The following is an 11,038-nucleotide window of genomic DNA, read 5'->3' as shown; positions in this document are numbered from 1 at the left end:
CGCTTCGCTTTGATTCCTCACTCAACACAATTGTAATGGCAATTAAGCTCACTGCATTAAATTAAATAACAGAGACAGACAGAGAGAGAGAGAGAGAGAGAGAGAGAGAGAGACACTGCCTGCATGTGTGAATGAATATTTGCTTTAGAAATTGTGTGTGTGTGTGTGTGTGTGTGTGTGTGTGTGTGTGTGTGTGTGTGTGTGTGTGTGTGTGTGTGTGTATGTATATCTGTCACTCACAGGCTCTGGTTTTTATTCGGTCTCCAGAAAGGAAGCACTAGTTGAGTAGAGGATATGGCCAATCCCAGACTGTATTTATCGTGTGTGTGTGTGTGTGTGTGTGTGTGTGTGTGTGTGTGTGTGTGTGTGTGCCAGAAACAGCATCAGATCCACATGAAAAGTGCCCAGACTTTACTCACACTTAGAACGGCAGCCAAAATAAAATGGGAATATGTGTGTGTGTGTGTGTGTGTGTGTGTGTGTGTGTGTGTGTGTGTGTGTGTGTGTGTGTATTTCCATCAGCTACTGTTTTATTGAATAATCAAATAAAGAGTGATACGATGATGTCATCAAAACAATGATGCCATACAATCACAGTCATGTACAGAATGGAACACCTCATTACTATGTCATTGGTTATTTACTCTTTTGTTGCGTCTCAATTCGCCTACTATCCATCCTAAATAGTATCCAAGATTAGAATTAGTGTGTCCCAAATCGTAGTACGCTGAAACATGTATCCCAGAGGTACCCAGACTGTCTACTATTCCTGGTAGATTTAACAAAATGTGGCTATGTGGACACTTTTTCGGATAATATTTCCCACAGTTCCTTGCGCAAGGGAGGGAGGAGGAATTTTGTGACGGTTTGCTTTGCTGAATTCAAGGATGCATTTTCGAGAGATATAAATGAAATGTGGAAAAATAAATCAAGCGAATGATACATTAAATTATATAGTATAAATTATATAAGGAATAATGAATGTTTACGGTGACAGTGTGTGTAACTAGGCAACAACCTTCTCTTCTGGTACATGAAGTGTTAGTGTGTCCCAGTACTTATATCCTCTTTTGCTACACACTCAAACATATGTACTTATTCTTCACCAAAAAAAGGAGTTCATACTTTTATTGCATATTATGAGTAGGCGAATGAGACGCAGGGTTTATTTCTTTTGCATCCTTTTATCCACATCAACACTTTCAGCACTAGACGACTGAGCAGTGTGTGGAAACAGTGCAGAAACAGCTGTGCATGCTAATTAGTGAGCGATGTTAATGAAGCTTCTTCTGTGTGATGAGCCTCACAGGGTTTAACGCACACATTCACCTCTGCGTTCTGTACTTTATTGCAGCCACAGATGCTTTGCTTAAACTCATCCGCACTCATCTCTTCTTCTTTCAACATTTCATTCTGTGTTTTATTTGCTCCTTTCCCCTCCACCATTATCCTGTCTACTGTTCTTTCACTTGTCTTATACTTTTATTTTTCTCATTGCTTCTTTCATCCTTAGTCTTTTTTATGCTTCTTTCTTTCTCTTGTTTTTTCTTCTTCTATTTTTAATCTTTCTTTGACTGTGTTCTTTTTCTTAAAATTACTTTCATTCATTTTTTCTAATACAACTGTAACTCTACTTTTATTTTCTCATCGTTTTTCATTCTTTCTTTTTTTCTTTTTTTAAATGCTTTTAGGGCGCACGGTGGCGTAGTGGTTAGCACGTTCGCCTCACACCGCCAGGGTCGGGTGTTTGATTCCCGTTGCTGCCCTCGTGTGCGGAGTTTGCATGTTCTCCCCGTGTTGTGGGGTTTTCCTTCGGGCACTCTGGTTTCCTCCTCCAGTCCAAAGACATGCATGATTGGTGGGTCCGTAGTGTATGAAAGGGAGTGTGTATGTGATTATGCCCTGTGATGGATTGGCACCCTGTCCAGGGTGTACCCTGCCTTGTGCCTGATGCTCCCTGAGATAGGCTCCAGGTTTCCCTGTGACCCTGAAAAGGATAAGTGGTATAGAAATGGATGGATTTTTGCTTTTCTTTGTTTGACTTTTTTGTTATTTTTCTTACTGTCCACTTTTTCACCTTTTAAAATTAATTATTTTTTTCTCCCTTTTTTCATACTCTCAACTTCATTCTATTTCTTAGTTTCTATATTTCTTTTGCTTTTCTTCTTACTCTCTTTTGTTTGTTCTTTCTTACTTTCTTGTTTGTTCTCACATTCTTTTTATTTTTCTATCATTTTCTTTCTTTCTTTCTTTCTTTCTTTCTTTCTTTCTTTCTTTCTTTCTTTCTTTCTAATGCAACTGTAACTGCACTTTTATTTTTTCTCATTGTTTATTTCATTCTTACTCTTTTTCTGTTTCTTTCTTCCTTTCACTTGTTTTTCTATTTTTTTATTTTCTATAATTTGTTTCCTTTTCTTCTTTGTTTATTTCTTTGATGTTTTGTGTTCTTCTTATTTCTTACTCTGTTAACTTTCGTATTTGTGCTCTCTTACTTTTTCATAGTCAACTTCTTTCTTTCTATTTTTTATTTTTTTATATTTATTTTGCTTTTCTTATTCTCATTTTTTCTTACTCTAATTTTTTCTTTCTTTCTTATGTTCTTGTTTTTTTCCTCACACATTCTCTCCATTTTTATTTTTTCTTTCTTTCTTTCTTTCTTTCTTTCTTTCTTTCTTTCTTTCTTTCTTTTTAATATAACTGTAATATAACTGGAATTGGTTGGGCGATTATTTTGATATTTAATATTACAAATATTAGATATTAGATATTTTATTTTTTTTAATTGCTAATGGCCACTTAACTTCTTAACTTTAGAGTCTCATGTCCCAATTTGAAAAGCAGAGTGTGTCTCTAATCTCTCTTAGTCATCTTTACAGAAAGTGAAATAGATTAGCAGAGCCAGTGAAACAACAATGTGTATTTGAGCTGAGCTTTGTACTCAAAACCAGGCCATGGGTAAAATGAGCTTGCCACTGTCACAGAGAGAGAGAGAGAGAGAGAGAGAGAGAGAGAGAGAGAGAGAGAGAGAGAGAGAGAGAGAGAGAAAGCAGTAAAGAACAGAATATTGAAGGTCAGCACAGTCTAAACAGGGAGAGAGAGCACGAGAGAGAATACATATAAGTGAGACTGACCATGACAAATTGCACTGATTTATTCCTGCATAAAATATCATTGCGCTGTATACTTAGTGAAAAAGTGTAGGAGCATACATTCCTCAGTGATTAGCCTCTATATAAAGCTGTGTGTGTGCGTATGCGGCTGTCGGCCGCTTAATTTTAAAAATAACAGCAAAAGGCTGAAGCTAAAATAATATTGCAGACACTACATGCCCAAAGCGTGAAGGTGTCCCCTTCACTATTCAAACATAAAGTTTACACACATACACTCGCACAAACACACATTTCCATGCTCATTTAATAATTAGAATAATTATTTTATTTATGTAGCTGTTTTCATACATTTGACGTTCATCTCAAACAGGAAGAATAAATAAACTCAAAAAACCCGATGTGTCATACAGTTCACGTTGATGCTAATGTATACTGCTACATTTGACCAAGTTTTATGACAGTTCCCTGTAGCATAGGCAAAAAATTATGCTGGCACAGGATACAGGATGTTGTGTAACAGGAACGACCTGTCCATCATCTGAATAGAATTTAAATAAAGTAAGGTCTGATCCTCACCTGTTTATTCTATAGTTTATTTCAGTATATGGACATAACGATGTGATTAAATATGATTAATCATACTCCTAGCTGTTCACTCAAATGTTGTTTTTGTTAATGTTTTGTTTACCTGTCTGCAGTTTAGTTAGCTACAAATATCTATTAAACTGGCAGCAAGGTGTACTTTGAGATGTGTTAAATGGGTAACATTTATAATATATTATTTATGTGACTTCTTTCACCTTGTTGGTTAGTTCAAATATGTTGGAGAAGGTTCATACCTTGCCTTGGAGTTCCACGGGCATGAGGTATAATTTGACCGCACCCACGGCATAGTGGTAAAAAAAACATACTTTAATATTTGATGTGATGAAAACGGTTTGGAAAAGTGTGTGTATACTCATTGTGCTTACTCATCAGACTAACGGGAAATGTTCCTCAAAACTGAGTAAGTCTTGCCCTTTCGGTCGCTTGGGCGCCAAGTGTGCGAATGTGCTTTCATCTGAGACAAAAATGTTGATCAGAGGATGCAGTAAACGTTTAAATGCAACCATAATGGAATATCACAGGCTTACAGGATATAGCATAGTGGCATTTTTAAAAAACTTGTAAAAACTTTATTCTACAGTACCATGAGTACCTAGTATGTAGACTACCTATCTACTTTACTAAGTAAGTATTTGGTCATGATTAATTACTAGTATATATTTCTCACATTTGATTTTAAAGTACAAATTATGATTCCACAGCAATACTTGCTGTTAAAATGCAATATAATACAATAATTACTGAAATTATAATAGTTATTATTACACATAATAATAATTACTAAAACAAAAAGAAATACTTTATATTCGATGAACTTAAAAACAGAAAATATATTCACTGTAGCATGTGCAAAAGTTTAAACAGACTTCCAGTTGTATACAACCAACGGGCTCCTCTAAGCAGCTGACTGAGGATCTGAAAAAGAAATTAAATGATGCCTACAAAGCAAAGGCATCCAGCTCACAATTTCCACTGTCCAAAATATCATTAACAAATTGCAGTTAAGGGGAACTATGGAAGTCAAGGCAAGATCTGGAAGACCAAGAAAACTTAATGATAGAACTGCCCGTGTACTGGCCAGAAAGGCAAAGCCATGGTTGTGTGTTCATTTAGGAGACAGCCCATTTAAGGAAGCAAAGGTGTTAGACTCTGTGCAAGGGTCTTAGAGTCAGCTAAAACTCATATTGTTTGAATTCCATCTTCTAAGGCTTTACTCCTACCTCTCCCCTATTCTATTCTCAAATTTTTAGATTTCATTTAGATATTTATTAATCATATATCTTTTAATGTTCTCATGTTCTATTTAAGCTTTTCTTCTATTAAATGCTATGTCCTTTGCGACTGATTCTTTTACTGTTCTATATACTTGTCATTTTGTAATGCACTGAGTTGCTTTTTGTATGAAATGTGCTATATAAGAAAAGATGATGACAATTAACTTTTGTTATTATTAATGGAAAAAAACACTATGTCATTCAGGAAGATTTAGCAGACAAAGGACTGGTGGTGAACCATTCTACTCTGCAGCAATGCTGGTAAAAACATTATCTGCATGGAAGAGTCATCAGAAGGAAACATTACCTGCAACCTCATCACAAAATGAACATCAACAACATCTAGATAAGCCACAAAATTTTAGAAACAAGTGTTGTGGATTGATGAAGTTAAAATGGAGACTTTTTGGCAACAAACTCCAAAGTAATTTTTGGAGGGGAAAAAAGGGGCAACATTTGAAAAAAAGAAGTGCACCTTAGAGAAGTGCACAAGAAGTTAGGGCGCTATTATGCCATGGGGTTGTGTAGCAGCCAGTGGCACAGGAAACACTGCACAGGTAGATGGAAGAATGAATTCTAGTAAAGATCAGCAAGTTCTGGTAGTAAATATGACATACTCAGTCAAGAAACTGAAGTTGAATATCTCAGAACTAGAAGCATTCTGCAAGGAAGAAGTGGGTGAAAATTCATTAAACAAGAATGGATAGACTCCTAGTATCTTCCAGAGAGGGTGTTACTAAGTACTCAGTAAGGTGTCCAGAATTGTAGTATATGCCACAATTACTATTTTTTCCCCTATTTTTTAAGTTCATCAAACATAAAGTAACTGCGTATTAATATTTGCTGATTTTTTTTTTCTTTGTGTGTCATCTGAAGAAAGTAGTATATATTGGGGGGGCGGGGGGGCTAAAACAGAGCCTTGTGAACTACCAGAACTACCAAGTTTTACTTTCATATGCATAGACAAGTCATGCATTTAACAATTACTGTATGACCTGAACTGAACCAGGAATGATCCTTTACTTTAATGCCAACAAAAATTTCTAGTCTGTCTAGAAGAATATTGTGATATCTATGGTTTCAAAAGCTGCACTGGTATCAAGTAACACAAGCAAGGCACATCCCTAATTAAAGACCAATAATAGGTCATTTACTACTTTATCCAGTGCTGTTTCAATACTGTGACAAGGACTAATGTTGCTAATAATGCACGAATATGATGAATAGTCATTAGTTAGTGTTATGCAAAATAGTGTTAATGCTAATTGTTGACTATCAGCTTGCAACTGTTACTGTTTTAAACAGATATCCATCTCCGTCTTTGATAGCCTTACAGAAATGCGGTATAAAGGGAATGAATGACAAATAGTGTAATTTATGGTGCTTAGACAAGACAGCATATCAAATGTATGTGATAGAGAAGGCAGACCATGGTCATTTACCCCGCTTTCATTCATCCGTCTTCACCTCTCTCTCATCTGCTCCACTTGTCTTTGTGCAGCATTAAGCGATAGAGCATTCCTCCATATCCTAATGCTCCAACTGGATGACAGCCATTTTGTACGTCACTTCACCGCCTTTTACATTTGATACAGGCTCTTTGGCTGTGTTTATATTCGTCGGGTATCACAAGGCGCCCGTACGTTGAGGCATCATTTATCAACCCTTATGAGTTTGGTTAAAAAGGAACTAATGAAGCCATGTAATTCTCTACCTCTGTCCCATGAATGTGGTCCCGTCAGTCTCTGTCTCCACACACACACATACTATACACACACACACCCACACACACACACACCTCTCCTTCAAGCCGTGCTAGGTTGGCTGGCTGCTGGATGTTATTAATGGTTTGTTAATGGCTAATTATTGCATTAGGGATGAAACAGTTACATGAAACCGGTTTCACGATAAACCACGATAAAATGAATTTAATAATTAATTATCATTAAAACCGTGGACGATTATCGTGATTTGTAAAACTCGTGGTAAATGCTGTCCACACACATCCAGCACGAGTCTGACGCAAATAGGAAGTGTGGTCATATTTTGGATTTTTTGGGAATGCTGAGAGACACAAGGGGGGGGGGGGGGGGGGTGACTGGGGCTGTCCTTTTAAAAAATTATTTAAAAATGCCCCTCTCAACATTAATTAATAAACAATTATATTACGTAAAAAATAATTTGAATTCAAATTAACATGAAAGCACACAACGGTAGAAATAAATCACAAGAAAGTCAGAGAATTTTCCTATTTATTTGTCAGACTCGAGTCTTGTCATGACGCAATCACGATGCGTCTCACTTCAACAGGCAGACAGGTACCACTAGCTCTTCTGCTAACCTTTTCATATTAGCAGCATTTTATATTCTTATCGCCGGTAGTTTTCACATTGCTTGAGAGGGAATGTGTTGGTAAGTACTAGCTACTCAAGTTCCTTACATTTCTAGACATGCAAGTAACCTTGTTATATTATATGTATGTTATATATTCAGTAAAGGCACGATGCCAAACAGATAGAGACGGCAGAAAATTAAAGAAACACTGTGACATACAGTGGGTGTGTCAGTACATTTGTGGATGTTAATACATTTCATAATATTTCAATTTTCTTTTAAGGATTCTTTGGATTCATCTCCCCACTAAACGTTGCCATATTGTTGTAATTATTTCTATGAAGGTAAAAATAAAATACCATTAGGTTATATTAGTATTGTCATTCTCATATTCATTATTATGACCACACACAGTCTGTTTACAATGTGTACCAGGGTGATAAGAATATGTAGTTAAATTAAAGTTAGTAAAGTAGTAATGTAGTTAAAGTAGTAAAAGTAGCTCTTTAGTGATATAGCCCTTTTTTTTCTTTTCTTTTCTTTTTTTTTTTTTTTACATTTGAGCCCCTGTCCCTGAGGAACTCTCTGCATGTCATTGGTTCGTTATTATTCTTAATGAAAAACACAACAACAGCAACAACAACAACAACAACAAAACAGTACAATGACAAACTCGCTTATATTAAACCAAATCTTTCGCCATTGTCTTGTCAGTCAGCTCGCCTCACTCTCGTTACGTGATAAATGAAGTCTGACTCCTGCTGATCTGTGCTGCGACTCTGACTCATTTGGCTTATTGTACATTTTCAGTACATTTTAACAATACCATGGTAATACTGATAACCGTGATAATTCTGGTCACGATAATCGTGATATGACATTTTCATACCGTTACATCTCTATATTGCATTAAATAGTGTTAGTTAAGGGAACCATAATCTAAAGTCTATATCCAAATGCTATTATAAACCACAGACAGTCAGCATCTTAAAAGGTTTTACATATAGACTGGTAAAAAATTCAAGGGAAAAACTTTGTAAGGTGTCTTAGTAAGGTGTTAGGCCTTCACACGCTGGGAGAACAGATACAATACGTTATGGCATTGATTATAGAAGTCACTGGAGGGATGATCTTTCAGAAGATATTCCCTCAGCTGGTCTTTTGATGATGGTGGTGAAGAGCACTGTCTAATCTGTTTATCCAAAATCTCACATAGACATTTATGGGATAATGTGAACACCGAAACTAGGAAGTACTTGCAATTTTAAGTATGACGCATGACGCATCATCAAGTATCAGCAACTTTGGAAAACATCATCACTGCATTGGTAAATATGTTGCAGGTGAGTGCTGCCTATAGAGAAAAGAAGACACTATACTCACTTGCTATATAAGTAAGTTATAAGTCTATAAGTAAAACAAGTTAGAAAAAAGAGAGATTCAACTCATTAAAAATAATTTATGAGTGTTGCTGAGGGGAGCTCAGGCTAAGCAAACTACTAATAAAAATTAAAGTAACTGAGGTTGAAATTTGATAGTGAAATAGAGAGGGCGTCTTTTCTTTCCCATTAATAACAGGGCAGACATAGAGGTGCCAACATTGCTAAGAAGAAAATACTAGCAAGTGGAGGCATATGTCTATGGATGAGACAGATAATTAAAAATTTTTTTGCCAAGGAACAATAATAAAACAGTGAGGAAAATGTCCAGTGTGATTGCTACTTAATAATAAGCAGTTCCTTCACTTTTTACCAACCAAAGAGACCACAGTCCCACCCTCTTAGTTTGTATTGGCTCACAAGCCAGAGGCTCATGAATTCATGGGTCAACCTAGATAAAGTTGGCGCAAAGTGAATAAAATGAATAAACCATTTATTCATGTTCCTTCTTACCTCTATTTAGTTGAAAAATCAGAGTAGTGTATTTTTCAGGTGTCAGATCACCGTAGCAGGGGGTCAACAATCCTACAGCTACACAGTAGATGTTGGCACCTTTGCAGAGCAAAGGATGGTGATGTGGTGTGGATGGAGAAGCTGTCAGGATCCCATTTCTATCATTCTTATTTAGTTTAGTGCTCTGCAAATGAATTCAAACTCATGTTAAAATCCCTAAAAGAACAAAACTGTGTTTCTTATTTTTACCAGCTGTGATATAAATATCACCTCATCTAAACCATTAGTCTTTGTTGTCATGGCAACAATGTTCCAACATAGGTATATGATCAGCAGCATTGATTTAGAACTTATTTGAAGTTGTTTGACTGCAATTATGCAGGTGTGTGTGTTCGTGTCCATGTAAAAGTGCTGGCACTCATTGGTGGCTCAGTGTGACAGGTGGGCTACAGCCAGAGTCAAATTTCCCACAACCGTCCGTCCGTGTGTGTGTGTGTGTGTGTGTGTGTGTGTGTGTGTGTGTGTGTGTGTGTGTGTGTGTGTGTGTGTGTGTGTGTGTGTGTGTGTGTGTGTGTGTGTGATATGCAGTAATGAACCACCTAACACACCTTTTTTGTCTGTACTCTCCACCTGCAAGATTCCCACCTGGGACTCTGCAAGAGGTGTGTGTGTACATGTCCGTGTGTGTGTAACGACAGCTCCGCTCAGTTGCACTTGATGGATGAGCTGACCTCAAAGCTGACACAACCCATACAATGAAACCTCTCACCACACACACACACACACACACACACACATGCACACACCGCTCTTTGTCTCCATACACGTGCACTCATACACTTATCTACAGACCACATGCTTGGTGCTCACACTACAGCACACTGAGTGCCCACGACCTGCTTTCTTGTGGATGTAATGGTTTTGGGTCCATAATCTATATCGTGATCATTTATAATTGGATAGATATACTGTTATATTTTCACTCAGTGCCTTCTTATATATACACAGTACTATGCATAAGTCTTAAGCACATGCAAAGAAATGCTGTAGAGCAAAGATGCCTTAAAAAATAATTAAATGAAATTTTTCTAATTTTTTTTTTTTTAAATAGCATAAAGAGCAGGAAACAGTAGTAAATAAAACAGAGTCAATATTTGGTGTGACAAAAAATAAAAATAAAAATAGCAGTCTCATGTAGAATTAGTGCAGTTTTATAAGGAAATGAGCTGTAAGTTTTATTGAGCATCTTACAGAACCAGACATGGTTCTTCTGGAGACTTTGACTGTCGCACTTACTTCTATTTTTATATTTTTGAAGCAAAACCCAGCAGTCTTCATTATGTTTTTTGTCTGAAAAGTGTCTCTTACGTAATATGCTGCCTTATTTACTGACATACAAACATTTTTTTCTGTAACAGATAATGTTGTGCTGGAAAACTAATGTATGGGAATCTAAAATGTTTTTGTACTGACTCCATAATGTAGAAGACATGAAATGAAAAATCTATAACAAAGTTTGTACTAAAAGAAATAGGGTGCCTAAAACTTTTGCACAGTACTGTGTGCATATTACTTGTAATGTATCTTTTATATTCAGTTCAGTATTTTTCAGAACTATATATAGTAGAAAATGTCAGAATTTCAGCATTATAAAGGTTTTTCTCAGGCTGCCACAAAAATGATTTGCCATCGTAATTTATACTGGCTTTAGTGTATTTGTGTGTGTGTGTTTGCGTGTGTGTGTGTGTGTGTGTGTGTGTGTGTGTGTGTGTGTGTGTTTGTGTGTGTGTGTGTGTGTGTGTGTGTGTGTGTGTGTGTCTGT

The sequence above is a fragment of the Ictalurus punctatus genome, chromosome 2 (assembly GCF_001660625.3).
Source record: "Ictalurus punctatus breed USDA103 chromosome 2, Coco_2.0, whole genome shotgun sequence".
Lineage (NCBI taxonomy): Eukaryota > Metazoa > Chordata > Actinopteri > Siluriformes > Ictaluridae > Ictalurus > Ictalurus punctatus.
Note: the sequence above shows the minus strand (reverse complement) of the source record.